Here is a 27,807-nt window from a genome sequence, read left to right as displayed (position 1 = left end):
CAAGCTGACCATATTAGTACAAGTGTATATAGGAAAGAGGTGAATGCAGGTAGATACCTGCATGGCTCTAGTATGCACGCTCCACATGTGTTTAGAGGTATAGCACAATTTGCCAGAACAAGTAGGTTGAACACTGATGATCTAATATGTTTAGAGCAGATGGAGGAAATATGTGATGAGTTTATAAATAGTGGATATGAAATTGATGTTCTAAATAAAATTATGGCAGAAATAATGAGTAATAGTCACACCATATACAAACCTATTTTCTCATCAGGTGAAATGTGTACTAATGGTACGTCAGTGGGGGAAGGTGGATTGAGGTATGTTACCTCTTACAATATCATGACACCTTTAGTGAAAGGTATTATTAATAAATATTGGATGGTATTAATGGCATCAGAAGAAGTTAGAGCAATTTTAGGGAGTAAGCCATGCTTTGTATATAGAAACATGAAGACATTGAAAAGCATATTATGTTATAAGGATTTTAATATAAATATACAAAACTTATATAATATAATACGAAAGGGCACGTTTCCCTGTTACAACTGTAGTTGTTGTGGAGATGTTATATCTAACAATATTTACTCTAATAATATACAATGAAATAATGTTTTCAAACATCCAATGATAGATAAGGTTTTTAACTTTCACGTATCAGCCACTTGTTTGACTAATGTTGTTTATCTTGCCACCTGTACTGCCTGTCCCTCCTTCTATGTTGGAAAAACAACTAGAAGATTAAAGGAACATATAATAGAACACAAATCAGAAATAAGAAGGGCCAATATGAATAATGCCCTGTATAAACATAAATATGCCTGTGGGTCAAATCATAACTTTAAATTTAGGGTTATTGATATTGTTCAGGCATCTGATAGGGGTGGAGATACTGGTAATACCTTGGAAATAAGAGAGCTTGAATGGATCATTAGATTAATAGCAAATGTTTCACCAGGCCTTAATAGTGCTGTTTCTTTAAAACCTATTTTAACTAAAATACAACGTACAAAATTAAAGTAGTTTTTGACTATTACTATATGCACTTAAAGGTTTTTGTATATTGTAACTTATAATAATGCTATTATATTTATATATATATATATATATATATATATATATATATATATATATATATATGGGTTAAAATGTTTAAAATGTCTAAAATGTTTTAAATTGTTTGATCATGTGACTGTGGGCTGCTAGTCAGGTGATTGTAATGGGCTCCTATATAAATTGCTTTTAAAATGGACCTATTTGTAACATTGAGAAAGGGTGTTTAACCTGAAAGCTTTGTTTTGTATAAAGGTTTTTTGTTCAACTGTGCTCAACTGTGGTTTTTCGTTGGATAATTATTCAGCTGTCATTGGTTTGAGGCATAACTAGGGGCGCAGCATGCACCCACTGCCACTCCTTTGATCTGTTTGAAAAACTCACCCTCAAACAGAACAAAATTATTATTTAGCACCATGTCCAGCAGTTCCATAATCATCCTGTGGTCCTGACTTGTGAATTATTTAGTCTCTATCAATGCTTCCTTGAACCATTCCATCCCAATAAAGTGAGGTATTACCAAAAATAAATCAACAATGTCAATTGTGACAAAAATAATACCCTTATCATAAATTCGCTGGTCAATACTTCTCACAAAATACCAAGAATCTTTCAACAACTCAGTGTGCTCCACCCAGATAGCGTTTATTCTTGAATCAATGTATTTAGTCAAGGTATATGTTTTTGAACAATTAGCGGCTACCATGGGTATCAAAGGGGTTATTAAGGTCTATATCTACCTTAACTATGCCAAAAATGGTAGGTATCAGTGGTATATTTACCACCAAGCATTTATACAAATCAATTCCAATCATATTATCATATACCAATTCTCTAAGGCCAAAGTCAGTTTTAGAATAATATATATTAATCTCATTGATGGAAGTTCTACTATATTTCTCATAATTTCCTAAAATTTCTTCCATCTTTGCCACATAGATAATGTTATCCATAATTGCTATACCTCCCCCCTTGTCAGATCTCATGACTTGACTATACTTATTCGAACTAAGCTCCCTGTGTAGGGGAGGTTGGAAAAACATTTGCACTTATTTAGAGAGGTCCTTAATTCTTGCTTCAATATAGAGTCAAAATGTTTCAACTGTGGATGCAACGGGGGATTGAAAATACTTTTTCTCTTAAATATCTCTCTTGAATGACTGTTCTTTATTTATTTATATTTGTTTACCAGGAATGTATGACTAGGTCCATAGGTATCCATTTTCAGAGCAGACCTGGGGAGAAAAGCTCCAAAAACAATAAAAATAAAAAATAAATAAATTAAAGAAGAGAAATTGTGCAAGAAAATTACTATCATTTTAACACTGCAATTCCATATATGAAGAAAAATGGATACATACATTGTTAAGAAACCTGGACAGTGACAGATGTACCTTATATTTATCTGATAATAGTTGAATAAAACTTACTGAAAGGATGAAGACAGAGAGGGTAAGGTTAAGTTGTGTGAAGGAGAAAAAGCAGGAGAAGGTGGGAGGGAGGTTAGAGAGCTAAGAGATGATACTAGTGGGTTGAGGGGAAAGAGAGATGTGAAGGAAAAGTTAGTTTGCTTTTATTTGTTGTATTTTGTATTACTTTATTGCTTTTTTATATTTTGAATACTGTGGTTTGTTTTCTTTACCTTGTGTTTTACTTACATTCTGCTTTAACTGCATATTAAAACTTCAAAAGAGACCACAGCTCTGTCTCTTCTGAGTCAGGCAGACATTTTTCCCCACCTTCACACCCAGTTACAGTTGTCTTGTTAAATACCACTGTCTTTGTAGTTGCCTGCCTCTTATGTTAATCTGACCATATATCTCATTTTCTCTCTACTTTCACTGGCGTGTGAGAGTAATCACAAAATTATCATTTTTGAAATCACTCCCCTTCAACTATTTAAATGTATTGGCCATCCTACTGTATTCCATAGTTCCAGAATACAAAAGTGACCACCCCTTTCAATCCATCTTACTGTTTTAAAAATAGTGACTCTCCACTAAACCCTAACTTTTTAAACAGGTAAAACTTAAGTTACCTACTTTCGCATCTAACTTCTCTAGTGCACACTGCAGTGTGCAATTTTTTTCATCTTACCTTTAAGCATCCCTGTGACTAGCACTTGCTCTAATACCTGCTAGAAAGCAATAGGAAGCCTTAAACTGATAGAAGCACTCAACTCTCCTTGTTAGTAAGGAGAAATTAATCGTAGGCACTAAACAACCTATAATTGCAAAGTACCTTGCTAAGGTAAGGGAAAACAGCTCCTGTACATTACAAAAAAAAAAGCACCAAACTAGGCATGTCCAAGGGTCAGCTTCCAGTGATTTCTCCTGTCCACCTGGTGAATCTGGGCATACTGGGGCAATGCAGCAATTGCCTCATGTACACAGACAACCCTCTCCTCCTACCACCCAACACTACAAGCTGTGAGAGATGCACTTACATAGCCAAACTGGAAGCAAAGTTCTCACCACCCAAGATTGTGCTAGACAGTCAAGAGGCGAAGGCTAACACCCACACTACACCTCAAGCAACACATAGCCCTTCTAAACCCACACCACCAACACCCACATATAGCAACACTAAATCCACATATGCGGAAGCCCTTAACTATAACCTGCCCAAGAAACAAAGACCTCTGAAGCTGAAACGCAAACAAACAATCACAACCAAAGTGTCACATAGCTCACACCAGTGTGTCACCCAGCAACAGCCCTTAAGGCAAGACAATGTACCTAACACTTTAGTCATAGGTGACTCTATAGTCCGGCACACTGATGTCCCACTCACCAGGTTGAACAAGGAGAAAATTACAGTCAGCTGCCTATTGGGTACAGGATCTGCCACATAACACATGCACTCAAGTCACTCCACAACAAGTACAAATATGACTCTGTCATTGTCCATGTTGTTGTGAATGACATGAGACCTACCTCCCTGGACTACATGAAAAGAGACATGGAAGAGCTCTTGGATCATGTTGCCCAGGCAGGTATGACCCTAGCCCTGAGCAGCATCCTGCCTTCACCCAGAATGATACCACAATATAAGGACAAAATGATTAACTTCAACAATTGGCTAAGCTTCTGGTGTCATTCAAAGGGGATCCAGTATCTGTCTGCCTGGGACGATATGATCGACCAACCATGATGCTTTGCCAGAGATGGTCTGCACCTGTTGCCCCTGGGATTCAGGTTACTGGCTAAGGCTCTTGCCACCCCTATAGTGCCTTTTTTAGACAAAGTTCGAAGGACAAAACCACCAGCATAACAGGTTCAAGCATGCAAAATCTGAAGGTAATGCTACTCAATGCTAGAAGTCTAAACCTCAAAATGCACTCTCTCGAGGCACTCCTAAAACTGGAGAACATCGATATCTGTGCAGTAACTGAGACCTGGTTCAAGGCTCCAGAGAGCACCCCTGCAATACCAGGCTACAACACTTACCACACTTTTCGGACACCAAACCAGGACCGAAACACTAAAGGTGGAGGAGTGTCCATATTCACCAAGGATATTCACACCACCAGGATAGTTGCCCAACACAATGCGTCTGAAATTCTCCCGGTGCAACTAACACTAGGTAAGACTGCAATCCAAATTGCAGCTTGCTACAGATCCCCCGCCATGCCCCAAAATTCTCACTACACCTTTCTAAACATACTGGAAAATATTAAGATAGAACCAAACAAACACCCTAATACTGGGTGATTTTAACTACCCTGTCATTAACTGGGAAAACTACTCGTGTACCAGCACCTTTACCCAACAGTTCTTGGAATTCATAAATCCCAATGGCCTGGATCAACTAATCCATAGTCCCACCAGGAGCTCCAATATCCTAGACCTGGTCATTACCAACATGGGAAATTGATGCTCCACACCTATGGTCACCCCCTCATTAGTCAGGTCTGACCATAAGCTAATCACCCTTAACATCCACATCCCACCACCACCCCCCAGTAAGGAAACCTCCATAAAAAACTTCTCCAAAGCCAACTTCATGCTACTGAAGTCAGAAGTGACAAACTTCATAACACCCATGCAGACGGGAATTGCTGAATCCTACACTAAGGCACTGTATGAGCACATCCACTCGTGCATGAATCGTGCCATCCAAAATAGAACCAAGATGCTCTCCTCCAAAAAAAGGAAGTCAATCTGGTGGTCCACTGCCATAAACAAACTTTACAACAAAAGGAAGAAACTGTTGCAGGAAAGAGGAAAATCCCAGGATGCAAAAAAACTCCCTTACCAGCCTCAGTAAGAAACTGAGATCCCTCATAAAATCCTACAAAGCTAGTTATGAAAATAAAATTGCCAAAGATTCCAAAGACAACCACAAGGCATTCTATAAATATTTCAAGAATCTAAATGGCAATGTTCAGATCTGCTCTGAGCTAAAACATAATGGCATTAAATATACTGATCCCAAGGATATTGCCAATATCCTGGCAGATCGATTCAGTGCCAACTTCACACCCATCTCACCCCCTAAATGGCCCATCTCAATACTGGAAGATTGCCAAATTCCTGTAATAACGGCCACACAGGTAAAAAACGCACTCTCCAAAGCTAAAAATACAGCATCCATGGGAACAGATGACATCCCGGGATGTGTACTACATGATGAACTGGCACCTCACCTAAGTGTCATGTTTAATCATAGCCTCACCTCAGGTTTTGTGCCCACTGAGTGGCGCAGAGCTACAGTTATCCATCTCCACAAGGGGGGATCTACCTTGGATCCCGGAAACTACCATCCTATCAGTCTGACGAGCCTTATCTGCAAGGCCATGGAGCATATTATCATGGAACTTATAAACAAAGACATTGGCAACCTTCAAACACTGGAACCCACCCAGTTTGGGCTCGTGAAGGGCCGATCTTGTCTCCTCAACCTGACTGACTTCTTCAAATTAGTCTCCAGAGCCATGGATAAGGGTAAGGTGTTTCACACAGTCTATTTAGACTTCACCAAGGCCTTTGACACCATCCCCCACTCTGGAATCATAGATAAACTTACTAAGCTGGGCATTAATCCCTACATCACCCAATGGGTTGCCAACTGGCTTACTGACAGAACCCACACTGTAAAAGTAGCCTACTGCAAATCCAGCTCCAGAAAAGTGACAAGTGGAGTGCCTTAGGGTTCAGTCCGCTCTTGTTTGGCATCTACTTCTCTGAAGTACAGGCCAACACTAAGGGACTCTGGCTAACAAAGTTCACAGATGACTGCAAACTGGGAGCCATTATTGAATCCCCAAATGATGTGGATACTCTACAAAAGGATCTTACAGAAACAGATGCTTGGTGCCAGAGCCATGGGCTCAAGCTCAATGCCAAGAAATGTATAGTTATCCCCTTTGGGAAAAAACATGTACCCATGAATTACCACATAGGTGGCAGTACACTAAACACTGAAAGTGTGATAAGAGACTTAGGGACACAGGTGGACAATGGTCCCACCTTTGATAACCACATCACCACAACAGTCAGGAAATCCTTCTATGTGGCACACCTAATCACTAAGGGCTTTTCATCCAGAAAAAAGGAGGTCATTGTCCCACTGTACTCATCCCTCATTAGACCCATTATAGAATACAATGCCCCATTTGGTTTGTACCTCTTATGACATCTGCAACAACTGGAAAGGCCGCAGAAATACCTCACTAAAAGAATCACAGGCCTAAAGCAGATGCCCTACGCTGATCGCCTTAAAAAACTCCAGCTATACTCTGTCGCATATTGTCTACTCAGAGGTGATCTCTGCTTAACATACAAGGCCATGTCAAACCTAGAGCTGTTGGACATGCTACACTTAAAGAAATCCCAATCCCTCAGAGCCACACACTCCAGAGATCTAAACCTTGTCATCACAATAAACAAAACATGCCACAGGGTAGGTTCCTGACCCAGAGACTCCCCAGATTCTGGAATAGACTTCCCATACATGTCAAACAAAGTGCCTCTTTGGCCCTCTTCAAAAGGAACCTTGATGATTGGATGGGAGAAAGAAAATTCACCCTGCTAGACAGGGGTTCAGGGAAGTAAATAGTGTGGGAAGAAATAGCCAGGGAATTGTTATGGCTAGGCTTGTATAGGCCCTAGGGCTGATAGCCTAGTACCAACCTATGAACAACCTATGAACCTATGAAAAACTATTTTTTTTTTCAGAAAGAGTCTTTATTCCAAAGTGGAGTTGGTAGGAATCTTTTAGCCAGGTGGAGAGCAGGAGCAATTGCAGGATTTAGTGAGATATTATTTTAGAGCATGTTTGAAGGCAGGAAGATTTGTGTTAGTTCTGATATTTAACAGTAAGGTGTTCCATACATTGGCTACTGAATATGAGTATAGACTATGGCCTGAAGTTTTATTAGGCTTATGCTTAGAAAGAAGCTGTTTATTCACTGATCAAAGGGGTCTCTCGGGCAAGTAGCTGAGGAGTATGGAACTAAGAGAGGGGCAATTGGGGGGTTTATATATTATTTTCTGGGTAGTTAAGAGTTGCAGGTAACTGAGATGTTGTGGAAGTCCTAACAAGTTTTAAGTTTGAAGAGAGGTACAGTGATGGCTCTGAAAGGCTGCATTTGTACAAATTTTGCAATTTTGTTTTAGCATTATTTGAGTTTTGATTTTGGGGGGATGTTGAGACTGGTAAAAACAGGAACACTATATAGGAGTGGGGGCAGAAGATAGGTAGTGGTATGGATACATTTTTGTTTAGAAGGAGTTTATGTCCATAGAGCAGACGAAGTTCCTGATTTTGATTTTTTAATACTGATCTGTATGTATAGTTTAAATCTAAGATTGCTGTTGATGTTACTTCTAAAAGTTTAGTATGGGGAACAACTTCAATTATGGTATGATTCTGAGAATTGTTCTTAAACTCAGTTTTCAGCAGTTGGTATTTTGGGGCCAAAGAGGAGAAATTAATTTTTTTTAGGACTGAATAGAAGTTATGAATTATTAAGCCGTAGTTCAACAGAGGAGAAAGCTTCTTGGTTTATTTCTTGAAGGTGGGTAAAGCTGTTTGAAGAGCAGATGATGGTTAACTCATCAACATAACTTATAAGGGAGGCTGGATGACATGAAGCATGTAGATCATTGATAATGACATTGAACAAGAGAGGACCAAGAATAGAACCTTGTGGAAGGCCAGTAATATTAATTAGATATAGTGAGTTGGAGCCTTGCTATTTTATGTTTCTGCTTGTTGGCTACATAACTGATAAACCACTGGACTGATGTAGGAGACAGACCAAGTTAGAGAGAGAGAGACGCTGTAGAAGTTTTGTATGAGAAACAGTATCTAAAGCCTTTGAAAGGTCCATGAATAGTGATGACACAAGTTTCCAGAGTCTCTGGCATTATTGATAGTTTCATAAAAGAAAGTGCAGCATTTGTTATGCTACATACAGGAAAACTCCAGGTTGCATAGTTGTTAGAAGTTGGTTTTCAAAAAGGTATTTAAGCAGTTGCTTATGGACACATTTTACTAGTAGCCTAGCAAATGGGGACAAAATAGCAATAGGCCTAAAGTTAGATATTTTGGTCAAATTAATCCTTCATGTAGGGGATATGAATGACATTTAACAAATTTTTGTCGATCGCAAGATTCACTGATTGATCTATAACTAAGTATACTGTCTGGATATTCTATAGCGTCTACAGCAATTTTTAGATATTCTGCTGGTACTCTATCTGCAAAGGAAGAGCTAATTTTTAGTTTAAATAAATGTGTTTATTATGTTTTTAGGCACAGGTTTTAGAGAGACATTTGGACAGTTTTTGGAGGTAATTTGGATGGGGCCAAATAACAGAGACAGTACATTAGAAGTTATAGTTGTGGTTGGAAGGCTGGATGAGTTAGAGATGGTGTTTTCAGGGTTTATAGGAAGAGTTGGGGTATCTTATGCTAGTGGTTATTTTGGCTATGGAATCAATAAAATAATTATTAAATATGGTTGCTGTTGGAAGTTTGGTGTTATTGGGATGGGGACAAGGATCAGATTTGGAACCTGGACTAAGAAGTGAAATAATAGGGGACCAGAATTGTTTGGGGTTATTTTCATGTTTATTTTGGGTCAGTGTGTCACACTTCATCTGACTACATTCCTCACACACCTGTTTAATTCCCAGTTCAGCACATCATAAAGTGATGCCCATTACTTAATTTTCATAATTACTGTTACATTGCCATACTCATCCAGTCACCTTGAAGTGCAGATGTCTCTAAACTTTTATTCAGCAGTACTGACTGTTTCCTGCACTGCTAGTCTCCTCCTGTGATAAGACATTCTTGCTTATTGCTGTTTATCAGGCTTTATGCCTTATTTTTCTGTACATATGTAAACATCTGAGTAATGCCTCATCTACATACTCTGTAGTGGTTCATTTATTCACTTCAAAAAGGGTGATTGGATAATTCAGGTAGTTAATTCCAAGACATAAGGATATCCAAAACAGTGCATGATTGTTTGCGCGTATGTTTGTGTGTGTGTGTGTGTGTGTGTGTGTGTGTGTGTGTGTGTGTGTGTGTGTGTGTGTGTGTGTGTGTGTGTGTGTTGGGAAGGGAGCTTGCAGTCTGATAGAGCAGCTGTAGAATTTCTGTATAAAGTGCTATCTGTAATGCTTTGTGGTTCATGTTTCAAACACTTCTCAGCTACTTCACTATTGTAATGTTTGCACAACCCCCAATGCAACAGTCTCACCACATTATTATGGCTTTGAGTATACAAGTCCACTGTCATTAGTGTATCCCATCCAGCAACAAGATGTGTCACTTTTTCCAATTCTGTTTTACAAAACCTGCATTTGTCTGTTTCACCTACATGTTCAATGGATTTCATAAGCCAGCATGTACATATTTCTCTATCCTCGGACACCAATATTAACCTTTCATCTTTTGTTTAAAATGTACCTCTCCTTAACCATTCCTGCATCAGATCCAGATCAACATGAGGTTACTCCAGGAGATTTCTGTACTTGCAAGTATGTTTATGCCTTTTACATATTTCTTGCCTCCTCATCTGATTTTTCACCTTGTATTCTTTTTTTTTTTTTTTTTTTTTTTTTGGAATATTCAGCTGCTGCCTAATTTTTGTCTACTTCCAGATTGATTTCCATTCCCACTTGACACTGATATGCTTCTACTAAACTAAGCAGGGAAGTCAGCTTAGACTTGTTCTCATGCTTTAAAACTTTCACTACATTTGGATTTGGATTTTGTGAGGTCAGCAGATATGTATGCAGTCCTATGATTGCAGATCTGTACACGTAATCAACTTCGGGGAGGCCCATTCCTCCTTCATAATGGGGATTATATACTCTTGGTATATACTGATTCTGATAAATCATTTTATGTGTGAAGCTTTTCTGTCAAACTTTTCCAATACCTTTGGGGATAGTCAATCACCCCAAAACTGTAAATTAGAACAGCAAGAACAAATTGGTTTATAGACAAGGCTTTGTTCCTAGATGTCAGGCTGTTTTCAGTATTAATTTTAATATTTTTTATCTTCTAAAAAATTCCCTACAATTACAAAATATTTATACACTCCTTCTTGCTCAAATACCATTATGTCACATTCTGGTCCCAGACCAATATTTTCTTGGTGTTGCAGCTTTTCTATTTTAAAGTTGCTTTTACGCATTTATCAAGACCAAATGGTATTCTTATATCATCTGAGAAAGTTTTGACCACTTGCAGTTGTGCTTTCAGTTCCTCATCTGGTGAACCATACCGTTTTAAATCATCTACAAAAAGAAGATGAGAAATGTTTACACTTTGTTGTTTTTCTGCTACTCAGATTGTAACCATGACCTAATCTGTTAAGTAGACAGCTTAATGGGTTAAGGGCAAGACAAAGAGCTGTGGTAATACAGTCACCCTGGAATATCCCACTTTGAATTTTTATCCCTGGGACAATAATTTGTCCTTTATCATAGCTTAGTTTAAAGTGATTTACCACTGTTTCATGGTCACTGTAATGTAATTGATCAGTGTAGGGTGTATCTTATACATTTTTAAGCACCCTTCTATCCATGAATGCGGTATGCTGTCAAATGCTTTTTTGTAGTCTGTCCTTGCCTTACTTAGATTCTTCCCCTTTTTACAATTCTCCATTATGACTTTATTAAACAAAAAATGATCATTTGCTCTGTACAACGTTCTTTTGTTACCCCTTGGTTCTATTGCTTTGATTGAATTTTCTTCTAAATTACCATAAACTCTGTTGGCAACAATTTCAATGTATAGTTTATATATTTTCAGAAGGCAAGTTATTGGTCTATAGTTTTTAGGCTATCTTGCAGATTCACTCTTAAGAAGGAGTATCGTTTTTCTTGTTGTTAATCAGGTTAGTGTCTGTTCAGGGCGTGCATATAAATAGTTCTTACTCAGGGCTAAATCTTCATGTAAAGATGTTAATAGCCAGAAGTTACATACTGCATCTGAGACTGGGGTTTTCCATTTACAAGCTTTTCTTATTTTTGTTTCAATTTCTCTGGCTGTTAGTACATCCCATTTCATATCTTGTACATTTGAACTTCTTACTGTTTCTTTTACTTCTTTTATCCATTCAGCATCTTTGTTATGTCTACAGGACCTTCATAGATATTTCTCCAAACTGTTTCTATTTCTTTTCTTTTTTTTTTTTTTTATGTGGTGTTTCTATTCCTTTTGCTCATTGCTTTTATCACATCTATATTTCTAAGTATTATTGTTAATCTGTTCCCTCTTCTGTAGTCTTCTAACAGTGGCACTTCTTGTCTTAATTGATATATAGTTTTCTCTGTTCAATACTTTCGTCATGGCATTTGATTTCTTCCCTTCCTTTCCCTTACTGCCTGTGTTTTTGTGGTAAGACTTTATCTGTTATTAATTTAGCTGCACAGTAATATATCCTATTTACTTCTGTTATATCAATGAATTTCTTTAAACAATTTTGAGTATTGTGTTCATTTGTTTTATCAAGTATTTTGGGTCTTACTGACTTTCTGCAATCTAATTCTTTCATTGATCTTAATATGTCTATCCATCTCTATTAAATAAAGCAACTCTTCCTTTAGATAGTCTTCTTCTAAACTAAGGGCACATTCTTTGTTCTCTGTTTTCTGTGGGCCTTCTACAGAAAGTTCCAGAACATCTTCTTATGTCATATGCTCTTCAGCTTCATACTGTGTCAACAATTGCTCTTTCACATGGGAACTCACTGGCCTATCACTCCACAACATTGATTACATCAGAGTTGCAATGTTTCATGTTCCTTTCCTTGCTTTGCAACTCCAACTGAACTTTTACACTGGTATCCTACAGAAGGATTCACAGTACCTTCATATGGCAACTGATCAGATGCTTCCTGTTTCACTGGTTTCTCCTTAATCTGGGGACTTATTGTTCTATCATGCTGTGGTATTACCAAGTTAGATTTTCTACACTAAATCCTTCACTTCACAGGTAAACTATAACTTTAGCTTCTATTTCTTTAACTTCTCCATTACTAATCCTCTTTTCTACTTTGCCCCTATATTGTCTTATTTTTTGCATTGTAAAATTTTCCATATCCAGATGTCTTTGCCTGTAGTTCTCCAAATATCTTTGGTGCTGCTTTTTGTACTGATTAGTTTTGCCTTCTCCTTTGCATAAATATTGCACCATATTAAATCTCTTTTTCTTTCCAATGTCCATATTTCGGATGTTTTCGGCTCGTCATATTTCTCCTTAATTTGGAGACTCATTGTTCCATCATGCTGTGGCATAACCTGTATTAGACATGTTACATTAAATCCTGCACTTCTCAGGTGTTCCATAACTTCAGTTTCTATTTTTTAAACTTCTACTTTACTACTCTTCTGTTCTACATTCCTCCTTTGTGATCTTATGTTTTGTATTTTGAATTTTCCATATCTAGATGCTTTTTCCAGTAATTGTCTACAAATATCTTGGGCTGCTTTTTTGCATTGATTAGTTTGGTTTTTTTCTTTGCATAAATATTGCACCATATCATATCTATCTTTCTTTCCCATGTCCATGTTTCTTTTTTATACCTTTCAAAAATCTTTACTTTTGCTATTTATATTTTCACACTTCCTCAGTTACTTCTTTTTCCAAACAGCTCAAGGTTTCTTAGTCTACATAATGTTTTTCATGAAGCTGTTGTAGTAATTAACACACATTTTAATTTGAAACTTTTGATAGTTTTTCTAGTGCAAGTATTTTTCTTTCCCCTAATTTCTCTCTTAATCTTTTTGTATATCTTCTATCTGGAAATTATGGGCTTCTTACATATTAATAACACTACATCATATTTTTATTATCCTCAATAGTCTGCTCTATCATCTTTATGGCTCTTTTTTGGACTGTCAGTTTTTGTGGATTTTGTGGACTACTACTTCCTTCTACAATGGGGGACAGCCACCCCCTGAGCCTGACTTAATCCCATTGTAGGAATGTTTCCATGTCTTGTGGATTCTATACTATCATTTTCCCAGTCCTGGCACCAGTGTATTTACCAGGATTGGGCACTTTCTTATCCTGCAGCATGTGCACTCAGCTGTCTTTTTATTTACTAACCTATTCCTGTCCATGATATATTTTATATAAATACAGTCCATATATTAAAGTTGCCTTGGTGAGATTTTGTAAAAAAACAGGGTCCACCTCATGAAAGTACTCACTAAGGCATGATGATTAAATTCAGTTCCAGCCATGATACTCTCCTTTGCTTGCTGATTTTATCATCGCTCCTTTCTGATCCCAAGTACTTAGTGTGCTTTCTTCTCTTTTATCTGACTGCATGATGTCACTCATGTAGCTAAAGTGTTTTACACAACTTCAGATCAATTATATTGAACTTCTCTGTACAACAATGTGCAGCAGGTGTATCTCAACTATTGGAAGACAGAATAATTTGGCCTTCAGCACTAATTATTTTTCTCATATGATGCAAAAGCAAAGCAGTCTGACTACCATGGTCCAGAACATAAGCTAATACTTTTAATAAATAATTAAAATAAAAAGGAGTAGATAAGCACATTCAGGTAAAAATACACCCTTCATCAGCTCTAATAAAACAAACATCACATAGCACTATTTAAAATAAAAACATCTATCATAATTCACACATCTCTCAGATATAATGACTCAGCAAAAAATCACATACATTAGGCTAAAAGACCAAAATGCCATTGGTGAAGAATTCAGAAACATCATTGATTGAAAAAAACTACCTTCTGTAATGGCTAAAAAAGCCACTCAGAAGATATTAAGTATTAGGTTGAAAAAATTGAAAAGCCATTGGTTGAAAAAAGAAAAACTACCACTGAAGAAAAATGATTGGTTAAAAAACTGTCTTCCATAGTAACTGGTGGAGCCACTCAAAAAAGTCACATATATTAAAATATAAAAATCAAGTGACCATTGGTCGAAAAAACAAACTGTCATTGGTTAAAAACCCTTCCACAAATACCAATGAGATCAGCTTAGCTATAACAATTTCAATATGTAAAGAAGTGACTCCACTGTCTAGCCGACAGACAAATAGTGTTAGCTGAAAACATCTATCGATCATAGAGCTATATCATGTGCAAAGAAGACATATAAATATGACATCAAATATGTTCTAACATGTAAATCTAAGCGTGTACAAGAAAAAATGTGAATGTATCAATAAAATATACACCAATGTATGGCCACAGTCAAGGCAAGGACAATAGGAAGAAGTAAATGTACTACAATTAATTCCATATACAGATCATTTTGAGAAACGGCAGTGAGCTACTGATCTTAGTTATCACTATGTCTGTGCAAAAAAATCCAGAAAAATAGAAATGACGCTCAAGCTTCAAGTCCGTTCAGGCAGTACTTCTTTATGTGGTGTTTCACCAGCAGCTCATGTGCTAATGAAATAAGTTAATTGCTTGAAGGACCTAACAGGCTGTCTTTGTTTATTTTTGGAACATTTTCTGGTTTAGCAAAACATAGGTCGAATGTTGTACTGGAAAAATAAACCATGTCAGACTTGTCATGCTAGCATTGAATTAAATATAATTCTATGCTCGTAATGTAGCATGATAAATTTGATGAGAAGTTTTAAACAAAAAAAAACTTGCCAGTTTATGACTGGTTGTTCTTGTAGGTTAGCTGGAGCAGCAGAAATTGGTCTAATTCTGCAACTGGAAACAAATATTTGATCTTAATATGAGATTAAGGACATTTCTGTACTATAAGAGGGTATGCTGTAATTCATGAGAAACATGATACATGGAAAATGTAAGCATTTGTTATTGGCAGCTTATATAAGTCCTATAACGATACAGAGCTTGTAGGTGTCCATTTTCTGAAAAAAGCAGATAACAAAATACAGATTGCATAAGAAATGTAGCAATGGACTAGACATTTTGAACATACTGTTTGGCCAATAGCATTTCATAGTGAAACATTGTGTGAATAGTAACCTGCTATAGCAATTCAGTGTGCAGGGGAGCCATAGCCTGTGCCAGCAGTTAGTGAATGAAAGTAATACTGACCAATGCAGAAGTCTATCTTAGAATACACTGACACAAACAGACCCCCCCCACACACACACACACAATGCCACAAACAGACCCACACACACACGCACACAAATAGCAAAAACTCCATCACATGTGGCATAAACAACTACTGGCAATACCGAGGACAACTAATTCATCCACAGCATGTTTTAATTCTTCACAATGAGGATTTTCCATACTTTACAATACTAGCCTGCAGAATAAAAAAAAACACCAGAGCTTGGTACAGTGTAGGTTTTCACATTTGCTAATTTTAATACTTTTAAAATCTAGTGCATATTAGCACCATGCACTTACCAATTTAGAAGGGAGCAGGGAGGCCAAACTTGCTGAGAGCTAAGCTAACTTGTTATGCATGCTTTCCATCCTCTGCTGGGTCCCAGACAGCTGTTTCCTCTTCACTGCAGAATCCATCCTACCAGGAGTAATAAACCCAAGCTTTATTAACATTTTATTACAACATCTATGTCAGTGCATGTGTAATAAACTGCAGCATACAGATGCAGAAACAAATCTGTCAACTATATCTGTTGAAGGTTATGTACTTAAATTCATACCTGATTTACCCCTTCATATAATGCACCTATTTCCCAAGGTATGTTCCTATTTTCAGGCTTAATTTATTGCTGAAGATGATTTTCATACCTCCCCTTATCACACAGTTTTGAAAGAGCCCATGTGTTACATTTCACTTTTTCTAAAGCAAAAATAAATGACTCTGCAAAGTAGATTTTTGCAATATCATTCATTAACTTCTGCAGATTTTACACTGTCCTCGATAATATGCTTGTATTTTTGTGTCATTCTTTCACTCTCAGTTTTCTAAACTTATTTTACTGAGTAGTATCTCACAGTCTTACTGAAAGTATTCAAATTTTATGCAAATTAGTTTTCCAGATTTCTTGCGAAATGTACAGACTCTCTTACAAGAATCTTTGTACCTATTTTGAATGTGTGCAGGTTGAGAGGTATGCACAGGAAGAGTGAAGTACTGCTGTAAAGCTTTCTAGTTAAACAAAAAGTCAGAAAACTGATGCACTGGAAGCTGTTTGGGGTGAAAAAATAAGACACTCATTACCTATGACTACAAACACGAATTCTGCTTACAAGCCAGATCATGATAGTGCCCTCACCAGATTACGCACTTTTTTGACGGATAAAATTTGGATGCCTTCCTCACAACATATGAATTTCAGCTAGTTTATCACATATTGTCACTGATAATGCAGTCATGTATCCATCAAAAGCTGCGTACAGTTACAAATCTAGCATCTTGTATACATGCTCTAAGTCCTGAGCCTTTGCTGAAAACAACCAGGCAAATGCAGAAATTAAAGAAATATTTTACAAAATTCTCAAGTTTATGGCAATGTGGTTTTAGTTTTATGTGAACAGATCAGTAATACTAAAATAGTTTGCATGTTTGTTTTTCTTTAAATTTTCACATATAACTTTGCATACATTGAAAACCATGCAAGATGGGATTGCCCCATCCTGTCACCCACAACCTGCCTCACCCTCCTAAGGATCACTTTCTGTATACATTTCTGAAGTTCAACAGTGATGCAAGTGAAAGAATTAATTAAATCTGTGTTTCCATGCTAATAGCACCTGCAGCACTACATGTCAAAATCACCAAATTCTGATTTTTCTTAATAAACTTTATTTCCCATTGACTAAGGTGCAGCATTCCCAGAACTAGCATACACACAGGAAGGGGTATGAGTGCAAAATCCCACCAAGTTGAATTTTCATGACTTACAAGTTCATGATTGTGGCATTCAAATGAATATTTGTTCTAGCTGATTGTCATTCCTGATGTGGCACACTGACCTCATTTGCAAAAAAATGGGAAAAAAGTAGTTGTGAATGCATAGATGGATGGATTGTGGCATTCAGAATAAGAAGGAACACCAAACACTTCAGCTTATTTACTGATTTATTTGCCTTTGATTACTGGGAAAGCTGACTGGGGAAATTTTCAGCTGTGGCCCAGAGAGAAAAGCTGCACATTGCATGTATTTGAATATGCTAAAAGGAGAAATGTACTACATAACACTCAGGACTGTGCAATTTACGCAGTGATTACCAAGTTACATGCAGTATATAGCATTTACAGCATGTTAAGCTCACATAAATCAGTAGAACATTCAACATTATTTTACAGTGCATGTATATATCTCGCTGTAATTTGAGCAGATAGCAAGTGAGGCATATGCATAGTTTATCTAAGCAGTTAAAAGCATGTGAAATCTATCACCAGGAAATTTTAGTGCAAGACTTGTGTGATATGTGTTAGTTTTGACTGAATGAGGACATGACTTTATTTATTTATTTATATTTGTTTACCTGGGTAATGCATTGATCAATATTGAACATATTCAGGCTCAGCCTGGGGTGAAATACAATACATTTCAAAAACCAAAAATACAGAATTGTAAGCAATAACAGTAGTTCAGTCAAGTTACATAGAAACACTGTATATACATTCTAGTGAACAGGTAAAGTGTAATGAGTGCGCAGTATATACCTTAGTTCCTAAACTGAGTCAGCCTTCAGTAAATCTGAGAGAGGAGAAGAGACCTGGAAAAGAGATGGAGACAGTGTGGTAGATGATATGTCCTGCGTTGCATCAAGAGGATTTGGCATGGATGAAGAAGTACTTTTTGAGTTGCCCTCTGAATTTGTAAGTGTTGAATTCCTGTAGGTGATGGGGAGAATTTGCCCAAGATTAGGTATCTGATAGGAGAGTGCATGTGCAGTGCTGTGGAGTTTAGTTCTAGGGGTGATGAGAGTTGGAGCAGCTTATGAGCAGTGTCTCAGATTGTATGAGGAGGTTTCCTCATGAAGTCTAGCTGGAAGGGCAGTTAATGTCTAGAGATGAAGAAGTTCATACGGTCATAGGAGATTACTAGGCTAACTGCTTAAGGTCCTCTACAAGCCTAGGCAGTATAACCCAGTTTTACCCACTATATGGCCCTGAGAGGCAAGGATGGCATGGATTTGTGCATGTGCATTGAGTATCTTACAGTTTGTGGAGTTGGGATCCTAACAGCAGGTTAGATCTTGGTTTTATAGGTAGCAACCTTTTTCAAGGGTTATATAGTGATCCAAAGAGAAGTGAGTCTGTGATAAAATGGCAGATGCTGTTAAAGATTGTCTGGAGAGTATCCATGTTTTTCTTGGAATGAGAAGTTCATATTCAAGTTGAGAAAGGAGAACTTAGCTGATGGCTGTTCTGCTGGTTGGCATGAAAAACACTCTGTATGTTGATTAAAGCAGCTACTTGTACTACGGTTTAAATGGAATATATATATATATATATATATATATATATATATATATATATATATATATATATATTAGTAAAATCCATTTACAGGACTTCAGAACTGAAGTATGTTAGTGGACTGTAGTATCGAGCTTTTCCCCCCAGTTAACATAGCTGTCAGTGTGCATAGTATTTTTTCTTTACTTTTAAAATGAATACAGAGACATGGATTTAATTTAATTTAATAACATTTTTAATTTAAATATCCTTTGTTGACCAGGTTAGTCCCACTAGGCTAGTAACATCTTTTAAGGGGAGACCCTTGGGATATTTATACTATTAGTAGAAATTTGGCCAGGGTATTGTGGAACTTCCCTCTGCTCTTTTCAGTAACTCAGGTGGATGTAAAAGATCTCACAGCACCTACCATTAATGCACCCCATGTGCCACTCACATACCAGGGGCAAGCTATAACATGTGATAACTTCAGGAACTCCAACTAGGTTGCCTTGCAGTGTGTATACGTGCATCAGATGCACTGTGCTACCCTGCTGCTGCCACTACAAAGGGAGCAGTCCCAGCGCTCTCATTCATGAGCAATTCATGATGACAATGATGTAGAGCCTGTAGGTTAGATGTGAGTAATACCATTCGTTCATCCTGAATACTCCATGGACTGCCACACACAAGGGAGAGCAAACAGTGCCTTTGTTTGTCAACTGACATTCTGTGCCTCAGCCTCATTGAATTCGTACTGTCATCTACCTGTTGTTCTGAATCAGCCTTTATCCACCTGTGACTATATAATGCAAGCCAGATCAAACTAACTTTGATGATCGTGCTATGTACAAGGCCCTGTGCTGTGCATGCAACCTTTTATATAGATATGGAGCATGCAGGTTTGGAACCAATGGGTCTATATGATTTTAAAAAATTGCTATTCAGTGAATAGCAACTCATCAAACCTTTATTTAGCAAATGGCATTTCAGTGAATGATGAAATCTTTCCCAGGGTAAGAGAGCACTTCGCCAAAGGCACACCAGAACAGAAACCACACAAAATCAAACCCACCCAAGTGGGGGGGGCTCACCCCCACACCCCCTAATGGGGGGGCTTCACCCCCCCAACTGTATACGCCAACTCTGAGATTGCACTATAGTGGGGAAAAGGGCAAAGTTGTGGTGCTGGCCAAGTGGCTCCTTACCTGGGAAAGATTTAGTTGTTCACTGAAATGCCATTCACTAAATAGGGGTTAGATGAACTAACCCTTCACCTAAACACACTGTTTAAACTCAGCCTCTCCACAGGCTACATGCCCACAGAGTGGCACACAACAACAGTTATTTTGCTTCACAAAGGTGGAGCCACAACAGACCCCAGGAACTATCACCCTATAAGCCTGACTAGCTTGGTCTGCAAGGCTATTAACAGAGACATTGGGAACCTCCAAACACTGTATCCTACCCAGTTCGGCTTTGTTAAGGGCAGATCATGGACTTCTTAGAGACAGTTACCAAGGCTATAGATGAGGGAAAGGTAGTCCACACAGCCTACCTAGACCTCGCAAAGGCCTTCGACACCATTCCCCATTCTGGTATTATAGACAAGCTCACTAGCCTGAACATAAACCCCTAGATCATGAGATGGGTTGCCAACTGGCTCATGGACAGAACCCACATGGTAAGAGTTGCAGGAGCTGGGTCTGACTCTAAACCAGTTACAAGTGGTGTTCCCCAGGGCTCAGTCTTAGGATCCCTCCTGTTCGGCATATACTTCTCAGAGGTACAGGCAAGCACAGGAGGACTATGGCTGACCAAGTATGCAGATGACTGCAAACTAGGGGCTATAATTGACTCTCCGGCTGACACAGACATCCTCCAAAAGGGTCTCTCTGAGACACATACCTGGTGTCAAAACCATGGCCTCAAGCTAAATGCCAAAAAGTGCATAGTCATCCCCTTTGGAAAATAACAAAGTACCCACAAACTACCACATAGGTGGTAGGCCCCTAAATATGAAAGATGAAATAAGGGATCTGGGGACCCAAGTACATAGTAATCTCTCCTTTGATAATCACATTGCCAAAGTGGTTAGAAAATCCTTCTATGCGGCCCACCTAATCACAAAAGGGTTTGAATCCAGATCAAAAGAGGTCATTGTGCCTCTCTACGCATCACTTATCAGACCCATCATAGAGTACAACGCCCCATTTGGGATGTACCTTACAAGACACCTGCAACAGCTGGAAAGACCACAGAAGTACCTCACCAAGAGGATCACTAGCCTCAAACAGATGCCCTATGCATCTCAACTGAAGAAACTCCAGCTGTACTCAGTTGCATACTGCCTACTCAGAGGTGATCTCTGCCTGACATATAAGGCCATGTCCAACCCAGAATTGATGGACATGCTCCACCTAAACAAAACCATATCTAAACCTCACCACAACAATAAATAGGACATGCTGGAGGGACAGATTCCTGTCCCAGAGACTTCTCATGCTCTGGAACAAGATTCCAATCTACATTAGGCTGAGCTCCTCACTAACACTCTTCAAGAGAAACCTTGACGAGTGGATGGGAAGCAGGAAGTTTACCCTGGGGATCACTTCAGTGGCTCTGCTGGACAGAGGCACAGGGAACTAATTTAAGGGGGCGGCGAAAGCCAACACATTCTGGCTAGGCTTATAAATGCCTTTGGGCAGATAGCCTAGTACCTACCTATGAACCTACGAACCTATGAATTGCTTTTTGCTAAATAGCAATTCAGGAAAATGTTATAGACCCAGAACAGACATACACCCTCAGCTGCCATTGCTTTGTGCCTGCACACCTGACTTACATACAGAAAACATGCAGTGGTAGGTGGCCTGTCTACATCTTGTATGTGCCTTGCTGTTTTACACATGTTCAAAATACTTCCTAACCTGGTGCATCTCCCTCTGACATTTGGAGTTTGGCCAGTTGCACTTCCTGAACATGTCTCCACTCCTCCAGGTATGATATCAATGTCTTCATCATCTCCAGAGACAATATGATCTTCTCCTCTTCCGTTATTCTTGTTTTGGAAGGTAGCCACTAACAGAGTCTGACCCATCTGCCACTTTGCTATGTGCCTTCTCACTGGCTCACCTGATCATGTCCAGGATGCATCTCTGATGTTGTTGTGTTGTACAGATCTACCCACTAACAATATTGATGGCATAGGCCAATGTCTCCCAGATGTCATTGTGCAGTGGTTGCTGAGTATTACCTCTTCATAACTGGCAATATGCATGGGCCCTAAGTGCTTCTAGCAGAATATGTCATTCTCAGCTCATCTGAAATTGTCCAGCCTCTGATATCCACCCCCACTTGAGGACATAATAATACGTATAAAAACAAAAAGTGTAGATATAGGCCACTGACTGCTTGGGAAAACAGGTTAAAAACTGAAGACAGTGGATTATCATAGGTATACTCTAAATTACAGGTCTGGACAGAGATAAGAGGAGAGTAGGAGACACCAATATGCTATGGTATGGGCAGTGGAGTGTACCAATGATACCCCAAACCATTGATAAGAACAGATGTGGTTGGATACAGATGGGTTGATTGCCATGCAGAAGCCGATGGGGATATCCAGGGGAAGGACAAACTTCAGAGACAGTATTAGAGGGGGCTGCAGGTGACATTGGACAAATGGTCTGCAATGCTGGAGTTATACCCATGAAGGCCTACTACAAGGGTCCTTACAGCATATACACACAGCAAGTCTGTTTATGATATTCAGTGCAGTGTAGAAATAGGCTGTGTTGATAGTAAGCTACATTCCCATAGATACATTACAGAAGTAGAGCTACATATTTTACTTAGGGGGTATATGCAGGTACAAGCTACAGATAACTATAATGTGTATTGGTCTATGTACTTATAACCTGTTCCAAGACAATGGATTGTATATACATCTTCCTACAATATTATAGAACAATATGTACCTCCTTGGGGATGTGCTTTGTTTAAAGTATGATACTCTTCTTCCAGAAACGTATCTCAAAATGGTTTAATGGTGCTACTTCTTCTGCTTATTTTCTTATTGGCATTTAAAATGGCAGCACATCCAGTTAAGCCACAAGTATATAGCAGTTTGTGAGGAATGTATTCAAATGAGTCTAGGTTCCACATATGTATGTGAAATGCTCTGTTTCAATGACATGCATTGGTTATGATATGCACAGCTAGATTAGACTACCTGCCACTGATATACCACTTTCAAGGGCTCAGGCATGCTGTCTGTACATGTATGCACATTGTACCTCATGGTGGCTCTGGGCTGCACTGCTCATGATTCAGAATTCATATTTCCAGTGTGAAGTAGGTTGTGGACCAAAGGATTGGCTATGCACCAGTGAGCACAACCAGTTGTGTTAAATGCCTGTCCATCAAGTTAGCTACACAGGTAGTGTCACACATCAACATATGCCTCCTGTATAGCTTGTGCTGGTTGCCAGTATCTTTCACAATGCAGATTATAATAATAATAATCAGAATACATTGTACATGCCATAGCTGCTTAGTACAGGCTATAAACTTTGTTCCAGTGTTGTACTGCTCCTGCAGCCAAAGTGTTCCAGTTCTATCCTTACCCATCTTACTACTTGCAGCTAGCCAGTTAAGCAGCTACCCCCACCCCTTCGCCAGCAACACTGATTTTCTTATTCTCTGTGCTAGCTAATACATTCATTTAGTCACAACTGAGATTTGACATCTTAAGTGTTCTACATATTAAAAGCTGCTGCATTTTTGTTCATAATTGCTATGTTTCCCCTTCCATTCACTTTTGATTTTCTTACCTGGCACATTTGTGTAGTCATGGTCTCCCCAGCACTGCACCTGTGTAGACTAACTCCCACTGACATGGAAGCCACACCATAGTCTTTCATATTTGATCTTGCCTTTGTTAGGCTAAAACCACTGTATAGCATACATTTACATGTACCCATGACTCTCACACAGAAACACTAATTATAGTGTATTATACTCTTTTCCGCTCCCACCTTGTTTCTTCCAGTCATATATATATAGCTGTCCCCCTACATATTTAACTATACAGAGACATTTAACCAGGGGAATGAGCAAAGATGATCAAGTATTACATTGCACATCTTAGAACTTGCTGTCCTGTATTATGTAACCTGCATAGAGTTACAGCTTGTTTTTAATCTCACATTGTTTTGCATGCTGCTGCTATTGTAATGCCCTGTTAACTGTGCAGCTTAGTAGGGGTTCAGTGCCAGTCTTGCTACAGTGCTAATATCTTTGTTATGCTTTAAAGCCATCCGCAGGACTTCTGCTTCTATCACTGAGGCTGATGATTATTTCATCCTTGCTGTTCTCTATCTCGGCTGTACTAGTTCATCTTTGTATTGCTGCTTGATCATACTCTGATACCAAATGACCTTTTTATTTAATTTCTGACTGCTTTCCTCTTAGAATTACTCCTTTTCTTTCCAATTCTAGGTTACACTCAACACTCTCTAAATCATGGGCTTCAGTAATGCCATACTGGAATCTGCCTATCTTGCTTGCTGTGATCCCATTTCCTCCTATTCTGTTAAATGCCCTTCCATTAAAACATCACCACAGGTAGTATTATACATCATCATTTGCTTCCTGCTTAGCTTCAGCTGGTTGCCAGTGTGCTGCTTGACAGAGATAATAATAATAATAATAATAATAATAATAATAATACATGTATACATAGATACATACATACACACATACATATCATAGCTGGTCAGTACAATGCTATAAACTTTGTTCAGGTGTCGTTCTGCTCATCCACCTTACATGATCTGGTTCTAATATTGCCCATCTTACTACATGTAGCTATTTTCCCTTCCTCTAGCAATAATGGCTTCCTGATTCTCTGTAGTTCTTGATACATCCCTCTAATCACAAGTGTTTTCCCCACTTTACTATGCCAAACATAAGTTGCTGCATTCTTGCAATAACTTAAGTTTCCCTTGCATTCACACAGAAGCACAGCTAGAGTGGATCTGAGGAGGCAGCTGCCCCAGGTGCAAGGTGTTAGGGGAAGTGATCAGCAGATGCTGAATGGTCTGTAGTGCAGTACTGGCATTTATTTTCGTTTTTACTCACCTGTCATGCAGTCTAGTTCTACCCCTCAAATCCGCCACCCCCCAAAACTCCATGCTAACCAACATTCCATAAAGTGATGTTTGTTCGATATCAGTATGAAAATGTAAAACAGAAATGGAATCATGACAGTTATAATTAAAATATGACAAAACAAGACTGGACTTTCTGCCATCCACAATGTGAACTATCCATCCACAATAAGAAATAATGATTGTCCTTAAACTGGACATGAAGATAATACTATAGTGGCATTCATAAATTAAAAACATAAAAAAGGGACAAAAAGCAGCTTCTACAGATCCAGTTTGTAGCAAAACTAAACCGCAGCAGCTAGTTTGAACAGTAAACAATACTAACATTCCTTTGTTTTTTACCATATGATATACATACAGAGATAAGTCAATTCATAATTGAAATAGTCAAAAATTGGTAGGTGTGATATACATTCATCAAGAGCTTTTCATGCATATGGTCACATGATACACTATACCCATTGACTGTGACTCCCACTTACAGGACCACTATGCTGTGAAACTGATAAAAATGTGTTTTTCTTATCTGATGATAATGTTTTATGCCATACTAATGTCTCTGACAATCCAAGTAGTCATTACTAATTGTTCCTTTATTATGTTATTACTGTTTTTTTTTTTTTCTTTTACTCTAATCTCGCTGCAGACAGGCATATTGGCATGAGCTAGACAAAGTGTCATTGAGATTTCATTCATACCCAGCTTGGTCTGCAATGAGTAAAGTAAGTAGCACAGAAATGCCACAAAGGGAAAGAAACGGCTAAGTCATACTTTGTTCAATCTCACCTTCATTCTTACTGATGGGTAGCGTCCCCAGCAACACAATCTTGGGTGGCTCACGGGAATACCTGTTTCAGGACAGCAGATCCAAAAGAAGCTCTGTCCCTAGAGGCCTTGTCCACTTTGCAATGAGATATAAAGGTATGTGGATTTGACCAGGTAGCAGCTGCACAGATAGAATCTATAGGTAGCCTGGTCAAGAAGGCTGCAGAAGTAGAAACTGCCCTCGTAGAATGAGCCTTGACCTTGTTGTGTAATGCCATACCCTCTTTACTGTAGATAAAGGAGATACAATCTGAAAGCCATTTCGATAAGGTAGTTTTGGAGACAGGTGCACCGTTTCTTGAATCTGAGAAGGAGACATATAGCTGATCAACCCTTCTGAGATCTTTTGTTCTGTTCAAATAAAATCGAAGTTGTCTATGCACATCAAGTTTGTGAAGCATATATTCCAACTGGTTTGAATGGTCAGGAAAGAAAACAGGTAACTCAATCATTTGATTCAATGTAAAATCAGAACACACTTTGGGTAGGAATAATGGATTCTTCCCGAGGGAAACCCTATCTTTAGGAAATATTAGGTAAGGCGGCTTGATGGAAAGGGCTTGCAACTCTGAAATTATGTGTGCTGATGTAATAGCCACCAAGAATATGGTCTTTCAAGAAAGATACTTCAGCTCACAAGAAGAGGCAGGTTCAAAGGGCGGAAGAATAATTTTGGACAAGATTAGTTTTAAGTTCCAGGGAGTAGTGGGAGATCTGATCGGTGGTTTTACGTGCATCGTACCTTTCAAAAAAGCCTGAGCCAGCTTATGAGACATGATACCATTTTCAGCTGCACCTAAATGAAAATTAGAAATAGCAACGAGTTGGACTCGAATGGTTGCTGCTGCAGCTCCTTCACTGAACAGCTTAGTTAGGAATTCCAGTATATTTGATATAGACGCTTGGAAAGGGTCAATATTATTCTGTTGTACCTAGATGGAAAACCTTTTCCACTTACTGAGGTAAAGTTTCCTAGTAGAAGATTTGTGTGACGACAAAAAGATATGTTACGCTTCTTCTGATAAATTTTGAAACCTGGCTATTCTGGGAATTGGAGCAGCCAAGCTGTCAATTTGATGGATTGAAAAGAGGGATGAAAAGCTCCTGATGAATGAGTCAACAGATCCGGCACTGGGTCCAGGATCCAAGGCTCCTCTAGTAGATGAGGCTTCAGAAAGGGGAACCAAATTTGGCGAGGCCAAAATGGGGCAATTAAGATGAGTGTCCTGCCCAGAAAACTGGCATTCTGCAATACTTTGGGAAAAAACGGGAAGGGGGGGAGCATAAAGCCAATCGTGAACAAGTGCATCCCTCGGAGATTGACCCTGTTGAGGGATCAGGTCAAAGTAGTTGCTGCACTTGGTGTTTGTGTAGATGGCAAAAAGGTCACAGCAAGGCTGGCCCATCTGTGGAAAATCATTCCCGCTACTTTGTTCTTGTGAGACCACTCGTGAGGTAGCAGAATAGTTCTGCTGAGTCTGTCCGCTATTACGTTGGATTTCCCGGGGATGTGCATTGCAATCAGAAAATGCTGGGTGGACTCTGCCTAATTCCATAATCTCAGAGCCTCTCAAAACAGGGGGTAGGATTTGGTTCTTTCTTGTTTGCTGATGTACCAGACTACGGACATATTGTTCGACTGGATTGCAATTGTTCCGAAGGGAAGAGAGTCTTGAGAGGCCTGCAACACTAGAAGAACTGCTCTCATCTCCAGGACGTTTATGTGCAAATGAGCCTCATGAGCCTTCCAAGTACGTTGGGCCGTCCATCCCTGATAATGCCCGCTCACTCAATCAGGGAGGTTTCCGTGGTTACCATTACTACTGGAGAGGGGAGAATAAATGGGTGACCCATAGTCACCGTCTCCAACATTAGCCACCAGTGAATGTCGTTCTTGCAAGATTCGGTAATAAAAAACAGA

The 27,807-nt window shown here is 38.7% G+C and overlaps 1 protein-coding gene across 1 annotated transcript in view; it reads left to right on the top strand.

The window, feature by feature from the left end:
* The window catches only part of LOC122797688 (squalene monooxygenase-like), a 1,062,766-nt gene that overhangs the window by 1,017,397 nt on the left and 17,562 nt on the right, over positions 1–27,807 (top strand). The window lies entirely within an intron of this gene.

The sequence above is a fragment of the Protopterus annectens genome, chromosome 3.part1 (genome assembly GCF_019279795.1).
Source record: "Protopterus annectens isolate FY-2018-M chromosome 3.part1, PAN1.0, whole genome shotgun sequence".
Classification (NCBI taxonomy): Eukaryota; Metazoa; Chordata; order Ceratodontiformes; family Protopteridae; genus Protopterus; species Protopterus annectens.
Note: the sequence above shows the minus strand (reverse complement) of the source record. Positions and strands in the feature narration are given on the sequence as shown.